This window comes from Cetorhinus maximus, chromosome 4 (assembly GCF_964194155.1).
Source record: "Cetorhinus maximus chromosome 4, sCetMax3.hap1.1, whole genome shotgun sequence".
Lineage (NCBI taxonomy): Eukaryota > Metazoa > Chordata > Chondrichthyes > Lamniformes > Cetorhinidae > Cetorhinus > Cetorhinus maximus.
In genome coordinates, this window is record NC_135882.1 from 117,840,867 (window position 1) to 117,866,721 (window position 25,855).

The 25,855-nt window shown below is 41.9% G+C and overlaps 1 protein-coding gene across 5 annotated transcripts in view; it reads left to right on the plus strand.

The window, feature by feature from the left end:
• LOC144679833 (RNA-binding Raly-like protein) overlaps positions 1 to 7,040 on the plus strand; it is a 1,075,847-nt gene extending 1,068,807 nt beyond the window's left edge. For all 5 annotated transcript variants that reach the window (XM_078540665.1, XM_078540664.1, XM_078540668.1 and 2 more), the window contains one exon: positions 6,057 to 7,040. The gene's annotated coding sequence lies outside the window, so the exon portion shown is untranslated. The remainder of the gene's footprint in view (positions 1 to 6,056) is intronic.
• Positions 7,041 to 25,855: the final 18,815 nt, after the last annotated feature.

Below are 25,855 nucleotides of genomic sequence, written 5' to 3' on the forward strand. Positions count from 1 at the left end.
AACAGGAAAATACTGCCCATAATGTTCCCATATGGAGCAGGATTCGTATCAAATGGAAGTGAGGTGCCCTGCTATGCCCCTATTTATTGGCGTATTAACTAAATTTGTCATAAATAAAAATAAGACTTTAAAGCAAACGTAAGATTTAAAACATGATTTAATTATTCTAGTTTCAGATCTTAGATTCTTATCTCGATATTTATCCTTTTTACCTACCTCAGTTCCCTTGGGTTTTGCCGCTCCTTCCTCTATGCTCTGACTACTCTGATGTCACTATTTCAATTTCTCTCTGTGATTTCTTGACACAGGGGCCATGTTTATGACACGGGGAAGAATTTTTCCCCCACCAGGCGGGAAGTGCAGGAGAGGGCGCAGGCAGACGTGACTCCACTTGGGGCTCACTGCCATTTTACGTGGGCAGGCTAATTAAGGCTCACCCAGCGTGACGCCTGCCAGGAAGCGCTATGCGCTCCCTGTGCGGGCGGGGGGTGGGGGGGGGCGGGATTCCCTCACCTGAGAGTGCACTCTTTTGTGCATGCGTATGAAAGAACGCACTCACCTCCCTGAGGCTAAGTGCTGCCTCAGGGAGATCGGCGCCAAATTTGAAAACGATGAAGGTGCAAAAACAAAATTTCCCTGACTGTCACATGAGTTGGGACATGTCCACCACTTTAAATCATACATCTATTAAATTTTTTAAAACCCTCATGAAACCTCACCCCACCCATGGATGAGGTTTCATGCTTTTTCTGAAGCCCACCAGGGCTCCTAGCCTGCCTGCCAACCCTAAGGTTGGACAGGCAGGTCCATTAATGAGGCTAATGATTTTGTCAATGGCCTCAATAGGCCATTGACAGGTCGGCAGGCGCACAGCTGATTCGGCTGCGCCCCCGCCAACCTGAAAATTGAAATGACCACGGGGTGACATCAGGAGTTCCGCCCAACGTCATCCCGCGTCATTTTACTCGTCGGCAAGTGGGCCCCACCCACTGCTTGCCGACCTAAATATCCTGCACATGATTTGTGGCTCTGAAATGAAACTTAACTTCAGGAGTGTAGAAAGGGAACAATGAAACTGTGGCATCTCATTACCGCAGTTGTTAAATTGATCCTAGATATTTCCGAAATTTAAATTTTAAAAACAAACTTTATACTTTCCCTTTCTCTTTCTTCCCTGATTCTTAGTCCAATCTTCCACTCACAAGCTTGCTCCGTCACCACACCTTTTATCCTGCTCTGCCCTTGCCCCACTCTCAACTAGCTCCCACTTCTCCTGGTCTGGGGCCGTCTCTATCACCACATCTTTTATCCTGCCTGCGCTCTCTCCCTCTGGTCTTGCTGCTGTTGACATATTCCCACAGTTATATTGCCAAAGGTTGCTGGAAAAATAATGGTGTGTTCATGGTGCCTGCCATTATTAATGATTTTTTAAAAACAGCAATTTGTGGTGAGAAAAGATTATCCATGTGTACCATCACAAATTGCTGACCAGTTTGCCCCACTCTGTGTTAACATCACAACAATGGGAACTCGCTGTCAAACTCCCAACGGGTTTTTTAAAAATTGTTAGACTTGTGCCGTAAATAGAAATGACATCGCTGATATTTAGAACTGTGATTTCTTGACAAAAGGACCATGTTAGTGACATGATTTATGGCTCTGAAATGAAACAACTTCAGGAGCCTAGAAAGGGAACGAGGAACTATGGCATCTCATTCCTGCAGTTGTTAAATTTATCCTAGATATTCCGGAAATTTAAATTTTAAAAATAAAGTTTATACTTTCCCTCTCTTTTCCCTGATTCATAAGTCCAATCTTTCATTCCCTCTTTATTTCTCTTTCTGTATATAACTTACCTCTACTTCACCCTATTCTCCATTGTTTGCCCTGTTCTTTCTCTACCTTTGAATGTTGAGTCCAATGAAATTTAAAAGATCTCAAATGCCCTGCTAACCTCAACTCGCTATTATCAATTCTAGCAATTTACTGAGCAAAAATAATAGGATGAAGGAAAAATTCCAAATCACAGGGCTTGCTGCAAAATGCGCCACTCCAGCAATTTTTGCCCCATTAAAATGTATAAATTGGGTGAATGATGCATTCATAACAATCTTTGTAGCTATGAATATGCATTAGTGCTATTATTTTACATCTGACTGCACTTATAGCTTTTCTAAATCACCTTGTGAGTGGTGTTATTACTGACAAGATCATCTTCCTAATTATCTGAACTTCAAAAAATCTAATGAAAAGTACACGGAATTACTTAAACAGAGCAATTGGAACTAGGGCACTACTAGGCAATGCTAACCTGCAACAAGTGCTTGGAAAATCAACAGTAACCCTGTTTCCACTATGCCCTCTGTTCTGATGTGAATATGATGTTGGTGCAACACCATACTGATTTCTGCAGCTGCTGTTATTCCTGAGTAGAATCTATATAAATCTTCACTAGCTGATTTGGCTGAAACTTTGGCCTGAATTTTCCCGTCGGCGATTTGGGGGCGGGGCCCACTCGCCGATGGGAAAATGACGCGGGATGACGTCGGGATGAACCCCTGACGTCATCCCGGTCCCTTTAAATTTTTAGGAAGGTGGGCGGACAGCGAAATCAGCTATCCGCCCGCCGACATGTCAATGGCCAGTTAAGGCCATTGACAGGCTAATTAAGATTGTTAAAGACCTGTCCGTCCAACCTTAAGGTTGGCGGGCAGGCCAGGAGCCCCAGCGGGCTTCTGATAATACATGAAACCTCATCCACTGGCGGGATGAGGTTTCATGTCCGTTTTTAAAAACTTTAATAAAGTTTGTCATTTTTATTAACATATCCCCCTCATGTGACAATGTCACATGAGATGGGACATGTTAATAATTTTTTAATTTTTCTATTTTTAAAGCTTTTTGGACTGTCAGTAATCTCCCTGAGACAGCACTTAGTCTCAGGGAGCAGTGCGCTCTTTCATGCATGCACGCGAAAGAACGCACTTTGACAGATGGGGAATCCGTCCATCCCCTCACAGGAAGCGCATAGCGCTTCCTGTCGGGCAGGCCACTGGGCAGGCCTTAATTGGCCCGCCCACTCAAAATGGTGACGGACCCCGTTTCAGTGGTGAGGGTCGGCTGTCCGCCTGCCGCTGAGCCGATGGGGCCCGCACGCCCACCAAGGGCAAAATTCTGCCCTTTAGGTTGGATTTTTAATAAGTGTGAAATTAGGGAATATTTCCATGCACAATGGTTGGTAGAAGTCTGGAATTCTTGTAATTCTGCAAATGGTAATTGGTGCTAGATTTTAAATTGATAGTTTTTTTGTTAGCTAATGGTATTAAGGAATATGGCAAAGGCTGGTATATGGAATTAGGTCATAGATCAAACATGATCTCACTGACTGGCACAATAGGCTGAAGGGGCTAAATAGCCTATTATTCTTCCTATGTTTCCTATGCTTCCTGTGTAATATATTATTTACAGTTTCTCAACCAATTAAGTTGAGCAGGCCTGATGACAACCCATGAGATAATTTCAACTCCAGTATTTAAAGGAATATTACAAACACAGAATTTGATGAATTCCGACATTGGGAGCAGAACACAAGGAAGTGATAGAATGAAGTGCACGCACTCAAAGGCTGCACTTTGTTTTAGTGATTCCTCCACAGATGTGGTGCTGGGGACAGTATAGTCCAAGGATGATACAGCTCCCTACGCATAAGAGGAAGCTTGCCAGTGAAACCAAGAAAGTATGACTGGAAGGTGAGCAGCAGGAATGTGGTGCCACATTCTTGGATTCAACGTTAAAAGCAACTCAGTGGCCAAATTAGAACAAGAATGGCAAATACAGTGGCACATTCAACTACATCCTGATGTGTGTATCGCTCTAGTCATCTCAGTCACTCTGCCTTCTCAAGCCTACTCCAGCACATCACTCCTCACATCATTTACCTTGCGGTAACTCTGAAATTAAAGCTCATTGAAAATTAACAGCATGACACCTAAATTGAGATTAAATGCTGACAAGGAATATGTGCACACTTCCAGATGAATAGCTCACTGCAAATTTTAGCTAAATAAAGTAAGTGACAGCCATTCATTGGTTCATTCCCCAGGGCAATGTCTTGACCAATCAGAGTCAAGCTGCCAGATTTAAATTTCAAACAATGCTTGGTAGTTAACTATCATTCACAATCAGTTGATGCATTCTCCATGGCAATGCCTCTACCAATCAGAGTCCACTTGCCAACCAATCAGCACTCTCTTCTCATACAGTATAAATATGAACCTTCCCCTGACATTGGTTTTTTTCTTGTTAATTATCCTGATGAGTGTAAGATGAAAAGCGTAAAAAGTTTTTTTTTCAGCAATACTCAAGTTCTGTATTACCAGACGACAATTTGGTATTTACAGAGTTATAGATATTTGCTTTAAGCTGAAGGCTGCCTGTTCCTTTCTTCATGCAACTGGAGTGCCAGCCTGAGGTGGGGGAGTGATGTTACTGTATCACTTTGCTCTGCAATCGATTGTTTTGCTGGAAGTTTACTTTAAAATTTAAATTCCCCCAGTTGCTAAGCTACACTGGATATCAGGGATGTACAGGTATCTCTTGCACCTAGTGTAGGTTAGGGCCTAAATGAGAGAAATGCGCATCAGAACACAGCTGCCCATTTGTGAGCTGGTGAGTATGCCTCTACTCCTAAAATCCACAAAATTTCTGATAGGGCAAACAGGGGCATGGACTCAGTGTGCACAGGTCCTACCCCAAATTCGTCCCCCATCGGCTTAGATAGGGGCTGTGTAACTTCAGACCGCAAATGTTCAACTGTGAAGATTAAGGTGTTATTCCATTTCAAATGATAAAGTATGTGTTTAAAACTACAGGAAGGGTTTTTATGCTTAGTGTTATAACCCAGCAGGTGGTAAAGCTGAGTTCTTTAAAAAAAAACCCAGAGGGGAACTTTAAAAAACTGTCATAACCTATATTTTTAAGTGGTATGTTTGAGATGCAACTCTAAATTCAGATATCAGACTACCAATTCTTGAAAGGTTTTATATTAAACTAAATAAAATATTTTATTAAGTTACAACACATTTAACACATATACATGGCTACAAATTACTACTATCATAACTTTTAACAAATTCCCAAAGTAATCTCCATTAAGGCAACAGCAACCCATAGACTTAACCAGACACCAGGCAAAGCATTTTCACCTTAGGAATTCAAAATGAGGTTCTTTTCACTTTGGTTCCTGTGGAGACAGTTGGAGGCTTACAGCTGCCTTGACCTTACATTGCCTCTGTTCCGTACACACAAAACTGCTATCCTTATACCTGGCACATCTCATTGAATGTAAATTATCATTGTATCACCAACCTCTTTGAACTCCACCTCTTCTAACAATAAAACCCCTTTCATAGTATCAATTTTATTAGTAATATAAACAATATTGCTTGGTCTCTGCTAGCTAGGTGCCAGATGTCACCCCACTTCTTGAATGCTCTATTCAAAAATGCAAATGCATTCTACCCCCCTTACATCTCAAAATTAGTACTCATCAAAGCCCCCAGACTAGCTGGCTTTAATCCAATTAAGACACACCCACAGACTAAACCTCTATTTTAAAAGAAAAATATTTCCCAATAATATATACATTAATAGCTTCATGACATTAGTTTTATCATTTGCTAAGGAAATGGATAGCTGTCTGGACAAGGGATTAAAAAATAATTAGACAGAAGGAAAATTGCTATGAGAACAGCTTCTGTCCTTCAACAGAAGCAAATCTATCTGCAATCAGATGTAGTAATCTTGTCAGATGCAGAAACAAACAATCCGAGTTAAATACTTATAGCAAACGATTGTGGCTTCCGCTGATTTATTTAGTTTAAAGTGTTTGACTGCACTTTTTCATTTGAACCAAGCACTTGTTTTTGAGAACTGTGCTGTCAGATTGTTTTAAAGGTTTTCATTGAAATCTGTGCATTTTTGTGTTTGTGCTTTTGGTAAATTATGCGGTGTCCTGAGCAAAACTGGTCCTCATTTGTCTCATTGGTGCTTTGCAGTTAAAACAAACTGAAGGAGACATAGTGGTTGATAACGATGGACCAGCTGACATCTGGAATAAGGTATCACCTTGGGCAACAACAGAAGAAAAGATGTAACATATATTAAGACTGATAGTCAATCTTGCGTGGGAGTTACTTCATCTTTGTTGGAGATTACATTTGTGACCTTCGAGAGAGAAACTTTCATCAGATTTAAATTCTGTCCAGTTTGTATGCTTGTTGGATTTCCATAGCCATAACTGTGGAGGAATTTTTTTAAAACATATATTCTCAGTATTTTAAATGTGACAGAAACACATGTATCTCTTTTACATATAGCCCATGATAAATTAACGTGGCTCTGTAAAGGAATCTTAACAGAAATTATACTCATATAGTACTGGGATAAAGTTATTTTGATATCAGCATGTATTGTCAAACCTTGTTTTCAGGTTTGAGTGATGTTTCAAGTTGTAATGTGGTCTTGGCTTTAAGTGTGTTAGAGTAATTGCATGATCTGACTGATCATGTACAAACTACACCTAATTATAATTTTTGTTTGTTGTATGGGAAATGTGTTATATTAAATGAGCCAGTGAATTAAAAAGTACATGTTTGCATTAACAGGATAGCAGGCAAATCCAGGGGCCATATTCTTAAAATAATATTATTGTTGCATTTAACAATTGCATTCATTTTAACCTAAGCTGCCCATGAGGAAACCCATGGAAGTAAAATTGGGTTAGGTGTAAAACTAGCATTGCACCCAATTCCATCAGTTTACTGACAGATGGGTTAAATTTCCCCCAGAACTTCATGAGATAGTGACCCAGATTTTCTTTTGTATTTACTCCTGTTATGGGGCAGTTTTGGGAATGGGCGGGGAACCATTTCACAGGCTCCTTGATGCTTCCCACAACTTTTATGATTGTCCTTAGTGATAATGATGGATGGTAAATATGTATGAAAATTACAGGGTAATAAAAGGAAAACATCATCCAACATGTTTCCTGTCATTAATTCCTTAACAATTCTAAATCCCATTAGATACCTGGCATTGAGCAAAACAGAGAGTGAGTGATTGCAGCAGATTTTTAAAAATTCTTTGGCCAACACTGCTAACACGTTGCTGTTATGGTGCTCACTTCTATTTTCCTCCCCTACCTCTTAAGCCACCTCCTAAAAACTTACATGTCTGTTAAGTGCATCCAATGAGCACATATTTGCAGAGGTTGAGTACTGAGGAAGGAATATAATACAGAAAGGATTTAAAGTGATTTATACTAACATTCATTTTTGCATCATTTCCTTCATTTCATTTTATCTCAACGAGGTAAAACCTTTTGGAAAATTAGCCTTCAGTAGAGTGAGAGAAATACATTGTTACAATTGTTAAAATGTTACAATTTTCAGTGATCCTTTTAACAGCTTAGTTTAATGATTAGTAAATAGAAAGAAAGCTGAACTATTTAACACAGAGGGCTGGATTTTCATCCTAGAAGCAGGTAGCAGGAGTTGGCAAAACTCCTGGTTCAACCCACCCACCTCAGAATAAAGGGTCAGGAGACAAGATTTTCATTCCAGGGGTGCGGTGTGGGCTGCAGTCGGGCCAGCCGACCTGGGAAACAGTTCAGAGGCTGCCAGGTGCCAAAGCAAGCTGTTTAAAAGACATGCCTCTGTGCTGTGGAACTTCATCCTGGTTATAATGGAAAATGTAAGGCCCCCTAACCCTCAACCCTCATACCCCCTCACCCCCACACACTCCCCATAGCCCATCCATGTCACCTTATGTCCCCCAACCATCCACATGACCCCTCATGCCCCCCATATGGTAAGATATGGCCCCCATCCACCCCCATGATGCCGCATGCCCTCTATGCCAAGCAATAGCACTCCCATGCCCATTCACCCACCATACACTGTACATAACAAATGAACCCTATAGTGACAATAGGAAGTGTAAAAAAAGCTTTTAAAATCCATTCATTGATACATTTCCACTTTCTTTAAAAGAACTCCCTCTTACTACAGGCCAATCATCCACACCCTTTAAATTATCAGTAGAAAAAACTGCAAGCACTTGAAACCTCTTTATCTTGTGTAAATAAACATTGTGCAATTGACAGAAGAGATCACAGAGCCAGAGCTATCAATCAAGCAAAATTTTCCCTGGGGCTTAGGTATTTCAACAGTCTAATGGATTTCTGAGCTCTCAGCCAAGCCTCTCCGACTGCATGAAAATCAAGCTCTGGTTCTTCCCTCACTCACTTTTCAACAGTGTTAGACATTGTCTGCTACGTTCAGAGATTCATATAGGCTGTATGTCAAAACAAAACAAAGTAAAGACATAAATTACTTATTTGTAAAAATAGGCTTTGAGATATCAGTCAGTGACTACATTCCCCAGGCCACAGCAAGGTACTATAAAATGTTTTAAATTATCGCTATGTGGTATTTTCACAACCTAAGTATAAACATTTCTGGCCAATGGTGTGTTTTGAGAAAAACAGATTTAACAAAAAAAAAATCATCCAAACAAAAAAACATCCATTTGCTTTTAATCATAAAAGCTTGCTTAGAATATGGCCCCAGATTTTCTGATGTGCAGTAGATTTGCCATTGTTTATAATGATAGACAATGGTATCCCTGGATGAGATTATATTCAAATTTTTACATTTTCTGTTACGTGATGAAAATATATATATATAGATTACTCTATAAATCCTACGGCAAATGCCTAGCTGCTAGCCAATAATTAATAAACCTTCATGTACAGCTGGTGTTCTTTTAAGTTGGTGATGAAACTGTCCACCATGCTGTAAAATGAATTAGAATGGAGATTGGTTTGTTCCACTGTTATGGGAATTTTCCCATTAAGCAATACTTTATCATATCCTTGAAATGAAAAGAAAGTGAAAGCTTTAAGTCCAAATATAAGAACAAAAATGCTGGCAATGTTCAGCTGGTTGATCAGTATCTGAGGGAAATGGTGTTTTATTTTCAACATTTTATGTTTTTGACCTAAATGTATAGTATGATAATGGCTATTATTTTTGTGTGTTAGCTTGGAAACTTGAACTTATAAAACTTCAAAAATTTAAAAACAAAAGAATGATATATTAAAGTTAGCCATAAAGAACTCACAATAATAGTAAGCTAAACTATATGGCACTTAAGTCTCTGGCACGAGCAGAATGTAAATTTCATTCTATTATATCAATTTTACTTATTACTTCTGCCTTCACAATGTTTTGCAGATATGGTCCATACTCTTGATAATAGAGATGGAGCCAGGAAATGGCAGAAAAATAGTGACAGACAGTGCAAGACAGCAATGAAAAGATAAAAGTAGCCTTTATATTCACCCATTGTTCATCTTGCTACAGTTTGGGTAGCTTTGCCAATAAGAGATGAGAGCCATTTACTGTCTCACCGTAGAAAAACCGAGTTAAGCAAACTCTTTGATTCCCATGGTAGGCAAGACTGATCAGCCTCCAGTCAGAACTGCATATATATGTCATCCAACTCTTCATTTTATTGCAATTTCTTCTGCTAGACCCTTGTACTTTAGTACCGTCCTTGTCCATTAATAATTTAGTTATTCATGAAATTCTGTGTTTGAGAAAATAAGAGTAAGTGATGGATACATCAAATCATAAAATAAGTTTAAAAGGGAGAAGTAAATCAAAGGCAGGATTTTCGGGTCAGCAGGTGGGCACAGTGGGCGGGCCCGGGAGTGGCCGGGAAACGGTCCGCCGCCCTCGGTCGGCCCCCGACCACAATTTCACACTGGCCGACCAACTAACGGCCAGCCAGCATGAAAGACACGCTGAAAGGCTCAGTGCTGCCGGGATGAGTGCAAGCACAAAAGTCTGCGCATGCGTGGGGGAGCGCGCACTGAAAGCTCCCTGAAAGCAAGGAGCTGCCTCAGGGAGCTGAACAGTTTTAAAATCACAAATGAAGATTTTTCAAATCTGAAAGAAATGTTCCGACATGGGACTAACTCACAATAACATGGACAGAATGAAAATCTGCCCCAAATTTTATATTTATTTTTTATTTAATTGTGGAAACCCCACCCGTGTTTGAGGTTCGCTAAAAAATCAAAAAGGCCACTTGGCCAATTCGCCCATCTGCCAACCGTAAGCTTGGCTGGGCAGCGAAAAATATGTTTAAATTAATTGATTAAGGGCCTTAATAGGCCCCTTAATTGTTGGCAGGTGTGCTGCTGACTCTCACGCGTGCCCGCTGACAGAAATATCGCGCGAGTGTGCAATGACGTCGGGACACTCGACGTCATCGCGCGCTATTTTACACCTGATTGAGTCGGGTGTGGGCCCGGTCAGCCCAGGGCTGCGCCCGCCCACGAGATGTAAAATCCTGCCCCAAGAAAAATGTAGAATATCAAAAACATGGTTGAAGCAGCACAGGTTTTTAAAAATATACTTAGTAAGGTTAAAAATTACTGTGGACAATGCTCAGACCAAATTCTCTTCTCTATTATAATGAAGTATTAGCCAAATTAAAATAAACAGGTTAATTCATCAATTTAAAAAGCATATAATGGAATTTAACATAAGCACTTAAGTGTTCATACAGTAATATCAGAGAGTAATTTCTACCCCATAGAGAAAGACAAGAAAAATGCCTCACTGATAGCCAGCGCTGGTGCAACTTAACACAAATTAATTCTGTATGTGTCTCTGTTCAATAATAAGCAAATAATTCTACGTGGTTTGTTGAGACAAGAACATCTAAGATGGGCATTGTCTTTCTGCTAAGTTCTCCAGGTCTACCTCAGAAATGGAGCTCACAAAAATAATTTAAAAGATTTTGCAAATCTTTAATTTATTCTGCCTGTGTTTGCATGAATAGAAATGCTTTAACCTGTGGGAGTTGCTCCTATATAGGTTCTGTCTGAAGGCAAATGGCTTGCCAATAAATCAGCAAACATTTCTTTAAAAGATTTCCTGTACTGTTTAATAATTACTAGTGTGCAAATTCTCATTCCTTGTGATTTAAGTTTCAATATGTTTGTGGATAAAATAAATGATTGTTTAGCATAAACATTTGTTGTATTAAAATAAATTTAAATAATTTTATGATTATTGAAAACTAGTGCTAACTTGCTTTTTGGTGATTCAAAAAACAATGGCTTATGGTTAATGATTGAGGAACCCTTCAGGATATTCTTCAATTCATTGGCTCTTCGATCTGTTCCCACAGTTTTTAAACATCTGAACTTTTGTATTGATAAGGACAGAATATTAAATAAAACAACATGAATACAATATGTTATTGATATATATTGGCTTTTATTGACATGGAACTTAATAAATCGCAGTTTGTCTGTTTCTGTTCAACAGCTGCAGGAATGATAGACTGCACCTTTCGACACAAAAATCAGGATAACACAAGCACCATAACATTTGTTATTAATATTCACTCGAAATGAAGATACCATTTCAGCAGGAAAGTAACAATGGCTTTTCATGGGTGAATTTTCGGACTGTAACCTATGATGGTAATCTTCCAACTTGTGCCAAAGAGAGGGAGACAGTGGAACACAAAGTATTGAAGAACTGCAAAAGTTCTAGGAAGGAGCAGGAAATATATGGCTGGCTGTGATGAAAAACACTTATAAGGAAATAATTTTGAGTGTTTAACCAATGGAATAAGTTGATCCCATCAAACAATATTATTCTGGAATCTACATTCATTTGTGGCACAAAGAGGGCCTTCTGCTGCAATTATTGGCCTCACACCATCTAATACACAAAGAAATGCAAAGCCAACTAACATGAATTCAAAATTAGAGTTGGCTTCATATTGCAATAAAGGACCCCTGCTCACCTGATTACATTTCAGTTGCATAATATCAATAGCATTATAGTCTTTTTTCTAAAATTTAAAACATTGGATATTAAATTTAACCTTGGCAAGGACACAAAATTGGCACTAGCAGATTGGTTGCTCATTAAACCCCCTGTCTAATTTTCCTTAAAGTTAGCTGTATGGTTCAGGGAACTTGACTGCGAAGTACAGTGTGCTTGCACATGAACAGGGGAGAGAGCTCATCCTGAGTGAGACACAGCCAGAGTGGGTATTGGCAATTTGGTGCACAGTGGCAATTCAGTGCATAGGGGAAGAGGTGCTTTTTGCATTTTTTCCTTGCTATCCAACTTTTTAAATCTTCAGAGAGTGGTCTTGCCCTGCTGTAGCAGTAGAGGCTACAAGGGAAAGGAGTGACTGGTAAGTAGTGGGTAAGGTCGGGTCAGTATTTACTACTTTAATCGCTTATAGTTTAAGGTCTTTTTGTGGTTTATAGTTTGTATATTCTATAGTAACGAGGATCAGGAAAGAAGGGCCATAGAATAACTGATTTAATAACTGATTTAAATGGATAAGCCATGGCAGGATTGCTCAAAGCCCTGGCGTGCTCCTCGTGCTCCATGTGGGAAGCCAGGGACATATCCAATGCCTGGGACCAGCATGTGTGCAGGAAGTGTGCCCAGCTGCAGTTCCTGGAAGCTCGGGTTTCAGAGCTGGAACGGTGGCTGGGGACACTGTGGAGCATCCGCGAGTCTGAGAGCATCATGCATAGCACATTTAGAGAGGTGGTCACACCACAGATGAAGGGATTTGGGGAAGGAAGGGAATGGGTGACCACCAGGCAGTCCAAGAGAAACAGGCAGGTAGGTCAGGAGTCCTCTGGGGTCCCGCTCGCAAATCGGTATTCCATTTTGGAGGCTGATGAGGGCGCTGGTTCCTCCAGAAAGTGTGGACAGAGCCAAGCTTCTGGCACCACAAGCAGCCTGTTTGTACAGGAGGGGAGGAAGAGAGGAACAGCAATAGTAATAGGGGATTCTATAGTCAGGGGAACAGATCGGCGTTACTATGGCCATCAATGTGACTCCAGGATAGTATGTTGCCTCCCTGGTGACAGAGTCCGGGATGTCACTGAACGGCCGCAGGGCATCCTGAAGGGGGAGGGTGATAAGGCAGAGGTCATGGTACATGTTGGTGCCAATGACATAGGTAGAAAGAGGGATGAGGTCTTGCATCAAGAATTCAGGGAGTTAGGCAGTAGAGTAAAAAGCAAGACCTCTCGGGTTGTAATCTCTGGATTACTCCCAGTGCCACGTGCTAGTGAGCTCAGAATTAGGAGAATAGGGTAGATGAATATGTGGCTTTAGAGTTGGCGCAAGAGGGATGGTTTTAGATTCCTGGATCACTGGGACCATTTCTGGGGAAGGTGGAACCTGTACAAGCAGGATGGTCTACACCTGAACCAGAGCAGGACTAACATCCTTGCAGGCGGGTTTGCTAGTGCTGTTGGGAGGAGTTTAAACTAAATCGGCAGGAGGAGGGGCACAGAATGTTAGCAAAATAGTACATAATACAGTAAATCATAATACAGTAAAACAATCAAGTCAGAGGGAGTACAGCTGCAATAAGCATCAAGGGAGTAAGGCAAGGCTGGATGGCCTCTACTTTAATGCCAAGAGTATTACAGGTAAAACGGATGAGTTAAGGGTGAGGATTGACACGTGGAATTGTGATATAGTAGCCATCACTAAGACGTGGTTGAGGGAAGGGCGGGATTGGCAGCTCAACATTCCTCTTCAGGCAAGACAGGGGAGGGGGTAAAAGAGGAGGAGGTGTTGCATTATTAGTTAAGGAGTCAGTTACTGCAGTAAGGAGAGATGATATCTTGGAGGGGGCATCGAATGAAACCTTGTGGGTAGAGATTAGGAATAAAAAAGGGGCAACCACATTATTAGGTGTTTATTATAGACCCCCAGATAGTCAGCGGGAAATTGAGGAGCAAATATGTGCACAATTTGTGGATGTGTGTAAAAACAATAACAATAGGGTAATTATATTAGGTGATTTCAACTTTCCCAACATTAATTGGGATAGACATGGATAGGGCTTGGATGAAGTGGATTTCTTGAAATGTGTACAGGAGAACTTTTTAGGTCAATATGTAGAGGGTCCAACAAGGGACGGTGCATTGCTGGACCTAATTCTGGGGAATGAAGCCGGACAGGTGGCTGAGGTGGTGGTGGGCGAGCATTTTAGCGATAGCGACCACAACATGGTACAGTTTAAGTTTGTTATGGACAAAGAAATCGACAAGTTGCAAAAAAATGTTTTGGATTGGGGGAGAGTGGATTTTAGTAAAATAAGGCAGGATCTGGCCAAGGTAGACTGGGAGCAGTTACTTATAGGGAAATCTACAGAGGAACAGTGGGGGATGTTCAAAAAGGAAATGGGGAGGGTACAGGCTCAACATGTTCCCTCTAGGGGGATAGGAAGGAGTAACAAGCCCAGAGAACCATGGATGACCAGAGATATTCAAGTTACGATGAAAAGGAAAAGAGAGGCTTTTAGCAGGTACAAGGGAAGCAAATCAGCAGAGGCATTAGTGGAATACAGACAGTGCAGAAAAAGAAAGAAAGCAATTAGGAGAGCAAAGAGAGGATATGAGAAAGCTCTGGCTGGTAAAAGTAGGGAAAATCCCAAGATATTCTATAAGTATATCAATGGGAAGAGGATAACCGGGGAAAGAGTAGGGCCCATAAGAGACCAAGGGGGCAATCTATGGGTAGAGCCAGAGGACATCGCTAGAGTGTTGAATGAATACTTCACATCTGTCTTCACCCAAGAGAATGAGGATGAAGGTATCCATCTCGGGGAGAGAGACTGCAATGTTCTTGAACAAATTGATAAAGGGAGTGACAAGGTATTTGAGGTGTTGGCAGGCTTAAAAGTGGACAAATCTCCAGGTCCAGATGACTTGTGTCCCAGACTGCTGAGGGAGGCAATGGAGGAGATCGCAGGGTCTCTGGCCCAAATTTTTAATTCGTCTCTGGCCACAGGGGAGGTGCCAGAGGACTGGAGAACAGCTAATGTGGTTCTGCTATTTAAGAAGGGTTGTAGAGATAAGCCAGGGAGCTACAGGCCAGTGAGTCTCATGTCAGTGGTAGGGAAACTATTGGAGAAAATTCTGAAGGAGAGAATCTATCCCCACTTGGAGAGGCAAGGTTTAATCAGGGATAGTCAGCATGGCTTTGTCAGAGGGAGGTCATGCCTAACAAATTTGATTGAATTTTTTGAGAAGGTGACCAGGTGTGTAGATGAGGGTAGTGCAGTTGATGTAGTTTATATGGATTTCAGCAAAGCCTTTGACAAGGTCCCACATGGGAGACTTATAAAGAAGGCAAATGCACATGGGATACAGGGTAATTTGATGCGGTGGATTCAAAATTGGCTTAGTTGTAGGAGACAGAGGGTGATTACCGAAGGATGCTTTAGTGACTGGAAACCAGTGTCCAGTGGTGTTCCACAGGGATCTGTGCTGGGTCCCCTTTTATTTGTCATTTATATAAACGACATAGAAGACTATGTGAGGGGTAGGATTAGTAAGTTTGCGGATGACACAAAGATTGGCTGGGTGGTTAACAGTGAGACTGAGTGTCTTGGTCTACAGGAAGATATAGACGGGATGCTCAAATGGGCAGATAAGTAGCAGATGGAATTTAACCCTGAAAAGTGTGAGGTGATACACTTTGGAAAGAGTAATTTGACAAAGAAGTATTCAATGAACGGCATGACACTAGGAAGTTCTGAGGAACAAAGGGACCTTGGTGTGTGTGCCCTTAGATCTCTGAAGATGGAGGGCATGTTAGTGGGGTGGTGAAAAAGGCATACAGGACACTTGCCTTTATCAATCGAAGCATAGATTATAAAAGTAGGGAGGTCATGTTAGAATTGTACAGAACCTTGGTGAGGCCACAGCTGGAGTACTGTGTGCAGTTCTGGTTACCACATTATAGGAAGGATGTGATTGCACTGGAGGGGGTGCAGAGGAAATTCACCAGGATGTTGCCTGGGATGAAACATTTAAGTTATGAAGAGAGGTTGGATAGACTTGGGTTGTTTTCGCTGGAGCAGAGAAGACTGAGGGGCGAACTGATCAAGGTGTACAAGATTATGAGGGGCATGGACAGGGTGGATAGGGAGCAGTTGTTCCCCTTAGTTGAAGGGTCAGTCACAAGGGGACATAAGTTCAAGGTGAGGGGCAGGAGGTTTAGGAAAATGTGAAAAAGGATGTGAGGAAAAACTTTTTACCCAGAGGGTGGTGACAGTCTGGAATGCACTGCCTGGCAGGGTGGTGGAGGCGGGTTGCCTCACATCCTTTAAAAAGTACCTGGATGAGCACTTGGCACGTCATAACATTCAAGGCTATGGGCCAAGTGCTGGTAAATGGGATTAGGTTGGTAGATCAGGTGTTTCTCACATGTCGGTGCAGACTTGATGGGCCGACGGGCCTCTTCTGCACTGTGTGATTACATGATTCTGTGATACTATTGCGATAACCCATGTGCTGAGAAAAGCCATTATTTTCTTTCATGCGATGTTCCCTTGAACAACAAAGTGTGCTGAGGAGTATTTTGAAAGAGGGTTAGTTGTTCTTTTTTTATTCATTCATGTGATGTGGGCTTCGCTGGCTGGGCCAGCATTTATTACTTATCCCTAGTTGCCCTTGAGAAGGTGCCTTATTGAACCGCTGCAGTCCATGTGTGTAGGTACACCCACAGTGCTGTTAGGGAGCGAGGTCCAGGATTTTGACTCGGCGACAGTGAAGTAACGGTGATATATTTCCAAATCAGGATGGTGAGTGACTTGGAGGGAAGCTTCCAGGTGGTGCTGTTCTCATCTATCCGCTGCCCTTGTCCTTCTAGATGGTAGTGGTCATGGGTTTGGGAGGTGCTGTTGAAGGAGCCTTGGTGAATTTCTGCAGTGCATCCTGTAGATGGTACACACTGCTGCTACTGTGGCATTGGTTCTGGTCGGCGAACCGGGGTGAGGCCCATTTGCCGACGTGTAAAATGACATGTAGATTTTCAGTTCAGCTGAGTCGGCTGTAAGCCCGCCGAACTGTCAAAGGCCTATTAAGGCCTGTTTAAAACTAATTAAATCAATTAAATGAGCTGCCTGTCTAACCTTAAGGTTGGCGGGCAGGCGAAGAGCCCAGGCGGCCTTCACATTTTTCATGGAACCTCATCACGGGCGGGGTGAGGTTTCATGAAGGGTTTATAAATTAAATAAATTTTTTAATTAATGCTCCATGACATGTCCCAGCTCATGTGACATTGTCATATAAGGGGACATGTCTTAAAATATTTTCAATTCTTTATTTAAATGTTTGAATCTTAAACAAATCTCCCTGAGGCACCTCTGTGCCTCCAGTAGATTTCTGCGCTCTTTTGCATGCACGCGCAAATGAGTGCAGGCCCAGACTCAGAGAATCCCCCCCCTGCAACCGCCCGCACAGGGAGCGCTCAGTGCTTCCGGGTGAGCGTCACACTAGGTGGGCCTTAATTGGCCTGCCCACGTAAAATGGCGGTGCGCACCCAATCAGGGGCACCAATTGGGTTTGTGCTCACTACCTCCCACCCCTGCACAACCCCCCTGATGGATGGAAAGCTCAGCCCATCTGTAAGGTATGATTCTGTGAAGATGACTATGTCAGGCTGTTGCTTGAATAATCTGTGAGGTAGCTCTCCCAATTTTGGCACCAGGCCCCAGATGTTACTAAGGAGGACTTTGCAGGGTCAAATGGGCTGAGATTGCCATTGCCGTTTCCAGTGTCCGTCCAATTTCATTCCTTTTTTGTGACTTTGTAGCGGTTTGTTACAACTGAGTGGCTTGCTATCCCATTTCAGGGGGCATTCATTGCTGTGGGTCTAGAGTCACGTCTAGACCAGACCAGGTAAGGACAACAGATTTCCTTTGCTAAAGGACATTAGTGAACCAAATGGGTTTTCACAACAATCAACAATGGGTTCATGGTCATCATTAGACTCCTTTTTAACTTCCAGATTTTTACTGAATTCAAATTCCACCATGTGCCGTGGCGGGATTCGAACCCGAGTACCCAGAGTATTACCCTGGATTTCTGGATCACTAGCCCAACGACAATACCAGTACATCATCGCCTCTCCGATTATGACACCATAAGGCTCCAAAAAATGCTCAAGTGACCTGGGGTTGTCATGGAAACAAACAAGTAAAAAGCAAAGGGCAAGTAGAAAGCTAATTGAAGTGAGGTTAGGTTTTCAGTCTTTTTTCTTTTTGGCAGTTCAGAACACTGGGAATTGGTGCAAAAAGAAAACAGGCTAGGCTCTCTCCAAATGGAAGTTTTCTATTTGGCAATCTTCAAACAGATCCTGGTGTTGAAGCAGGTCACTGAGAAGACACTGTATTACTATGTGTGGTATACAATTGAAAAGGATAGAACATTGAAGACAGGACAATCGGGGGTTGTGGGTCGGACAATACCCATTGCTGCTCTTGAAGTGGTGCCAGAGCCCACCAAACCAATTAAAGGGGCCAGAGAAGGGACTTTCTGGAGATCCCATGCCATCAGGACTGTCATGACCTGAGTGAGAAAGTGTTTGTACGCGTGCGCCTTGTTGGTGGTAATCGTGTTTGGGGACTTCAGATGGAATATGGCTGCAGGCGAATACAACTCAAGAGCCAAAATGGTTGGGTGGGAAGTGAGAAATCCTACAAAATGGAAGCTGAGTTGGCAAGACTGAGAGATTGCGCATGACCCCACATTTGTGTAGGAAGTAATGCTAGTGCATCTATCTCTGTGAAGTGCCTCTTTGATGTATCAAATATTTAAAGTGAAATTTATCTTTTTATTTTAAATGTCCTTCAACTGTTAATTAATGTTTTAATGATGCTGATTTAAGTTGGGTTGTTACAGTAAAGGTTTTCAAAAGTGAAATCTTGTCCAGTGATTTTCTTCCCATTGGCGTCATGAGGATTCCTTTTTTTCAATCCTCTTATCGTCTCTACAGGGGTCATAACATTATACCTGGTGCAAAGTCAATACAGAACAGTGCAAGTTAACTTAGCTCTCACATCTCTTGTCTTTAGAGCGTTTGGGAATAAGATCATTGGACTAACTCTCAAGTTATACGGCTGCTTCCAGGTAAGTGTGCATCTGAACTGCTACACACTGGTGAGAAGTACGACTCAAATATTGTTATAGGACAAATCTCAGCAATTTGAAAAATTGGACTGGAGGTCTTGAATCCTTTAATGATGACATAATGAACTCAAAAACTCAAGGTTATTTTTATTAAAAATTCTGAAATATATAAATATTACACTCCAATTACATTTCAGGTTGTAAATATCAATGGTAACCTTAAATAAAACCCGAAAATGCTGGAAACCCTCAACAGTGAGTTAAAATTTCAATTGTGGAACTTTCGTCAGAACTGGAAGTTATTACAGATGAATATCATTTAAAAGAGGGAGTGGGTTAATTCAGTTGACTAAATGGCTAGTGCGTGCTTTAGAATAACACCAACAGTGTAAGTTCAATCCTGTTCTGCCTGAGGCAGACTTGGACCTGCCTCCTTGCTCTGCCCCTGAGAGTAAAAGGCAATGGCAAACTACCACTGGAGAAAACAGCCAAGGAAATGACTCAGGATGAAGGAACAATAGACAAGGGCCAGGATCTTTAGGTCGGCGAGCGGAGGGCAGGGGCCCGCTCGCCAAAGTGTAAAATGACGTGGGATGACGTCGGGTGGAACTCCCAACATCAGCCCGCATCATTTCAATTTTCAGGCTGGGGGGGGGCACTGCCAAATCAGCTGTCCGCCCGCTGACCTGTCAACAGCCTATTGAGGCTATTTAAAAAGTAACTGAGATACTTAATGGACCTGCCTGCCCAACCTTAAGGTTGGCGGGCAGGCCGGGAGCCCTGGTGGGCTTCAGAAAAAGCATGAAATCTCATCCAAGGGCAGGATGAGGTTTCATGAGGGTTTTAAAATGTTAATAAATGTATGCTTAAAAGTGATGGTCATGTCCCAACTCATGTGACAGTGTCACATGAGGGGACATGTCAGGGAAGTTTTATTTTTGCCCCTTCACCACTTTTAAATTTGGCACCGATCTCCCTGCGGCAGCACTTAGCCTCAGGGAGATGAGTGTGCTCTTTCGCGCATTTGTGAAAGAGCGCACTCCTGGCTGAGGGAATCCCCCCCACACCCCACAAAGGGAGCACATAGCGCATCATGGCAGATGTCACACTGGGCGGGCTTTAATTGGCCCGCCCACATAAAATGCCGGCACGCCCCCGATCAGGAGCGCCGATCGGAGGTGGGCCCGTGCCCGCTCCTGCACTTCCCCCCCAACGGGGGGAAAATTCTTCCCAATGAGTCAAGGACCTGCCCTTCAGGTAGAGCACATATGAATGAATAAGCATTTAAAAATAAACAGAACAAAAGGAGAGGGGAGGGGGTATAAATATAAAATGCTTAAGTAGCAAACAGCAGGTGGTTAAATGGCTGAAACAATATACCAGCATGAGGAAATAGAAAGCATTTATCGAAGCAAGACCCAGAGAATATGTGCACAGATGAAGTGTGTCTGTCTGTGTGGGAGGGGAGGGGGTTGTTGGGGACATGTGATCCAACCGACACAATTTTCCAATAATCACTGCACCTCATGATCCAATGCACCTGTAAACAATTCCAGGAAAATCTCTCCAATTATGTAAATATGTGTAGTGACAAAAGAACAAATTAAACTCAACTCAAAGGAAACAATTCCTTAGCGGTGCCTCTAATGTTTTCATAAATATAGTGACTAAATCCGGAGAGAATTAGAATGCAAGGGCTTAATATGTCCATTCATTGTTCAGCAGTAATCAACAAAGCCAACAGAACACTGTACCATCATATTTTATAGTAATGAATCAGGAATTCAAGCTCAAACAGTAGAGTTCTCTGATTCATCCTCAGCTTGAGTATTCTTTTAAATGTTCTTCACTGGAATCATTTAAGTAATAGTTGGATGTTGTAAGGGTGAATTGTAAGGTCATTCTGGGCTGATAGATTAGAATAGGCTGAATAACTTGCCTCATTTGTCTTTATCTTGTGATCTGTATCCAATATTCCATATTATTGGACAGTCAGTATAAATTCCAAATGTTATTTGCCTTTTGACCTGTTATGTTGTCATACCAAATTCAATGCCTGTTCCACTATTGCGCCTTGATCTTTGCATGGATGCAACTGAGCTGCAGTTTAATAATACAATTCGTTTTATATCAGTTTTACTTGTTTTTGTACCAAGGTGCAGCATTTTACTTTGCTTGGAAACATTCACCCTCTCAATTTATTGCAGTATTTTTACAGCTATTGTTTTTCCTGGACAATGCATGTGATGAGGCTGAGGCTGTACTGGGATGAAGCAACTTGCTCCAAGTCCTCTAGGTGAATTCTAACACTGCAATTTGCAGAGTCTGCAACGTGTACTCAATGTCCAAAATGTTTTAAGTCCTCAGGATTGTCTACATGCCAGCAGTCAAAACACCAATCCAACTGGCCAAATATTGGCAGCTGGCCACAAGATGGGATAAGAGTTTTCATAGAATGGTTACAGCACAGGAGGAGATCATTTGGCCTGTCATGTTTGTGCAGGCACTCTGCAAGTGCAACTCACCTAATTAAGAACATAAGAAATAGGAGCAGGAGTATACAATAAGTTGAGCCTTCCCCGCCATTTAATATGATAATTGTTTGGATTTTGAAATGCAACAGTACTACATGTGGCTTGCTGTAGTCATGTGACTCATGCCATGAGGGAAGCTCTGCAAGCTGCCATCTTACATTCAGTTCAATAAAGACTCTGAGCACTGTTGTCTTTGAACACGAAACATGGTATCGGGAGTGGATTTGAAATAGAGTAAAACCTCTAAAAAGACCCTGGAAATTCTGCAGAGAAGCCACAGCTCAGTGAGGCACACATGAATATTCAAATCTGCTAAAAACTGCTGAAAAAGGACAAGGAAAAGCAAACACACAAACCAAAGGCTGCAAGTAAAATACTGAGTGAGTGAACATAGCTGTAAACTTTCCCTACCCTTCTCCAGCAGAAATGAAAGGTGATAGGTGATAGAACTGGCAGTTTTTTCACTTGCAATGGCAAAACTATGAGCTGGTAACAGAGTTAATTAACAAGTCAGGGTTGATACAAGCAGCCACACTTCTAACACTGCTTGGAGGGACTGCTACAAATTGTATTCCATCCTAAATCTAATCCATGAACAAAGAAACAGACAACAGAGATTTTGCAAGCCTTGAACGCACATTTTGAACCCAAATGAGTGTTACTTATGAATGCTATGCATTCAAAACAAGAGCTCAAGATGCAAATGAGCCCATTGAACAGCATGAGACTGCAATTACACAGCTTGCAGAATCGTGTGAATTCAGGTGACTTAAAGATGGTCTGATTAAATATTGAATCATTTCAGGCCGACAAGGCCCCTCTGTGAGAGCAAGTCTATTGAAAGAGGAGAGACAGGAAAGCAATAGACATGTGTAGAAATGCAGAGCTTGTAAAATGTCAGTTAGAGCACGTTTGTGGCAGAGCAGGCCACGAGATACATTATGCTGAGGGACATCCCAGGCTGAAAGGGCAGAGCAATCACAGACAAATTGCAAATTCTTTTTTTTAATTCATTCATGGGATGTGGGTATCACTGGCTAGGCCAGCATTTATTGTCCATGCCTCACTGCCCTTGCTTAGAGAACATTTAAGAGTCAACCACGTTGCTGTGGTCTGGAGTCACGTGTAGGCCAGACCAGGTAATGGCAGCAGATTTCCAGCGGATTAGTGAAGCAAAAGGGCTTTTGCAGCAATCAACAATGGTTTCATGGTCATCATTAGACTTTTTAATTCCATATTTTTATTGGATTCAAATTCCACCATCTGCCATGGTGGGATTCAAACCCAGGTCCCCAGAGCTTTACCCTAGTGCTCTGGATTACTAGTCCAGTGACAATACCACTATGTCATCATCTTTCCCTACTGTGAGGGGCATCACACAAAGGAAAAGAAAGATTGCCCAGCATGGGGAAAGCAGTGTTTTAACTGCAAGAATCTGAATCATTTCGCACACCAGCGTTTGGCTAGAAAGAAACAAAACAAGCCTATGCAGATGTCCACTGGAGAGATATCAGCAGAAGAGTCTGATGAAGCACAATACACCATACACCAGGTTGATTCCATCAAGTCTATAGGTGATAAATGGTTTGTGACTGTTACAATGATGACTGCAGAAGGAAATTATCAAACGAACAAGAAGTCAGATAGACACTGGTGCGTCATGCAAAAACATGACCTTTACAGATCTGTCTGAAGTAGCTCAACATGGTGATCCAAAAATGAAGCCCCCGAAAGTAAGGTTGAGGCTACATGGTGGCACAATACTCATACTGAGAGGACAAATTAGTTTGACAGCCCAATGCAGTGGCAAAAGGCAGGTTGAAAGTTACAGATCATATGTGGGATACAATGGCCACTCATCTCAGCTGGAGCAAGTCTAAAGATTGGTTTAGTAACCCTGAATGTGCCAACAGACGTTTACAATGTGTCGCAGCACACAAAACCATTGACCACTGAACAGACCCTAGAGGAGTACAAAGATGTGTTTATAGGGTTGGGATGTCTACTTGAAGATTATCATCTAGAAGTGGATGAGGGTGTAAGACTAATTCAGCATCTGCTGAGAAGAATTCCAGCCACCCTCAAGTCAAGCCTAAAGGTCAGGGTAGAAGAACTGGGAAAGAAGAGAGTAATCAAGAAAGTGAGAACTCCTACAGACTGGATTAGCAGTATGGTAACAGTGAAACAACCTGGAAAGCTGAGACTATGCTTACACAAAAAGTATTTAAAGAGCTGAAGAAATCTCACTACTCCATGACAACCATCTAAGGAATTTTGCCACAACTTGCCAAGGCAAAGATCTTTACGCTAGCTACAAAGGACAGTTACTGGCTAATGAAGCTGAATGAAAGCAGCAGCTTACTAACAACATTCTGGACGTCATTCGGGAGATACAGATGGTTGCACATGCTGTTTGGCATTTCCATGGCTTCAGAAGAGTATCACTGCAGACAGCATGAGATAATCAGTGATCTTCCCAGAGTGGAAGCCATAGTGGATGATCTACTAGTCTGTGGATTGGATGCACAATGGAATAAGCAATAGCTGACCATGATCAAAATTTAATTCGACTGCTAGAGAGAGCTCACCAAATGAACCTGAAGCTGAACAAGAAAAAATTGCAACTGAAGATGCCTGAAGTCAAGTATATGTATTAACAGTATTATGCTCCCCAGCTGAGGTTACCACTGAACAAGCCTGATCCCAGGGTGGAACCCAGTTTTATAGATCCAAACCGTTATTTGTTTGTTTAGATACATGAAGTGGGGCTACTGAACAGAGTCACCAGAGTCAGCTAATGAACTTCTAACAAAAGCATAAAACATTTATTAAACAAGAAAAGATGAACTATATGGCGATTACTGAGACGTAGTTACAGGGAGAACAGGTTTGGGAGTTGAATATCCAAGGGTACTCAGTGTTTTGGAAGGATAGGCAGGAAGGAAAAGGAGGTGGTGTGGCTTTGTTAGTAAAGGGAGAGATCAGTGCTATAGTGAGGAATGATATAGGCACTGGAGAGCAAGACGTAGAGTCAGTCTGGGTAGAAATAAGAAATAGCAAGGGAATGCAATCCCTGGTGGGAGTAATCTATAGATCCCCAAACAGTAGTTCAGCAGTAGGGCACAGTATAAACCAGGAAATACTGGGAACATGTAAGAAAGGCACAGCAATAATCATGGGTGATTTTAATATGCATATAGACTGGACTAATCAAATTGGCAAGGGTAGCCTCGAGGGAGAGTTCATAGAGTGTATTAGAGATTGTTTCTTAGAGCAATATGTTGTGGAACCAACCAAGGAGCAGGCTATTCTGGATTTGGTTTTGTGTAATGAGATGGGATTAATTAATGATCTCATAGTAAAGGATCATCTAGGGAAGAGTGTTCATAGCATGTTAGAATTCCAAGTTCAGTTTGAGAGCGAGAAACTTGAGTCCCACACTAGTGTTCTGGAGTTAAACAAAGGTAATTACATAGGCATGAGGGCAGATTTGGCCCTAGTTGACTGGGCAGGAAGATATTTAAGGAGATATTCAATTCCCCCCAAGTAAAATATATTCCAAATAGGGCGAAAGATGGTAAGAAGGGGAAAAAGCATCCATGGCTAAGCAAAGAAGTTAAAGATAACATAAGGTCAAAAACTAAGGCATACCAAATTTGCAAAGGTCAGTGGCAGGCTGGAAGATTGGGAAATGTTTAAAGATCAACAAAGGGTTACTGAAAAAATAATAAAAAGAGCAAAGGTAAATTATAAAAGAAAACTAGCGCAAAATGTAAAAACTGATAGCAAAAGCTTCTACAAGTGTATAAAAGGAAAGAGAGTAGCTAAAGTGAATGTTGGCCACTTGGACGATGAGACTGGGGAGTTAATAGTGGGGAACACAGAAATGGCAAAGATGCTTAATCAATATTTTGCCTCAGTTTTCACGGTGGAGGACATTAGTACCACCCCAATAATAACAAGTAGTGCAGAGGGTATCGAGATGGAGGAACTTAGAACAATCACCATCGCTAGAGAAAAAGTATTGAGCAAACTATTGGGATTAAAGGGTGACAAGTCCCCAGGACCTGATGGCCTATATCATAGGGTCTTAAAGGAAGTGGCAGCGGAGATAGTGGATGCATTGGCTATAATATTCCAAAATTCCCTGCATTCTGGAAAGGTTCCAGTGGATTGGGAAAATGCTAATATAACGTCCTTATTCAAAAAGGTAAGGGGTGGGGGAGGGAGGTTGGAGGCAGAAAGTAGGAAACTTTAGACCAGTTAGTTT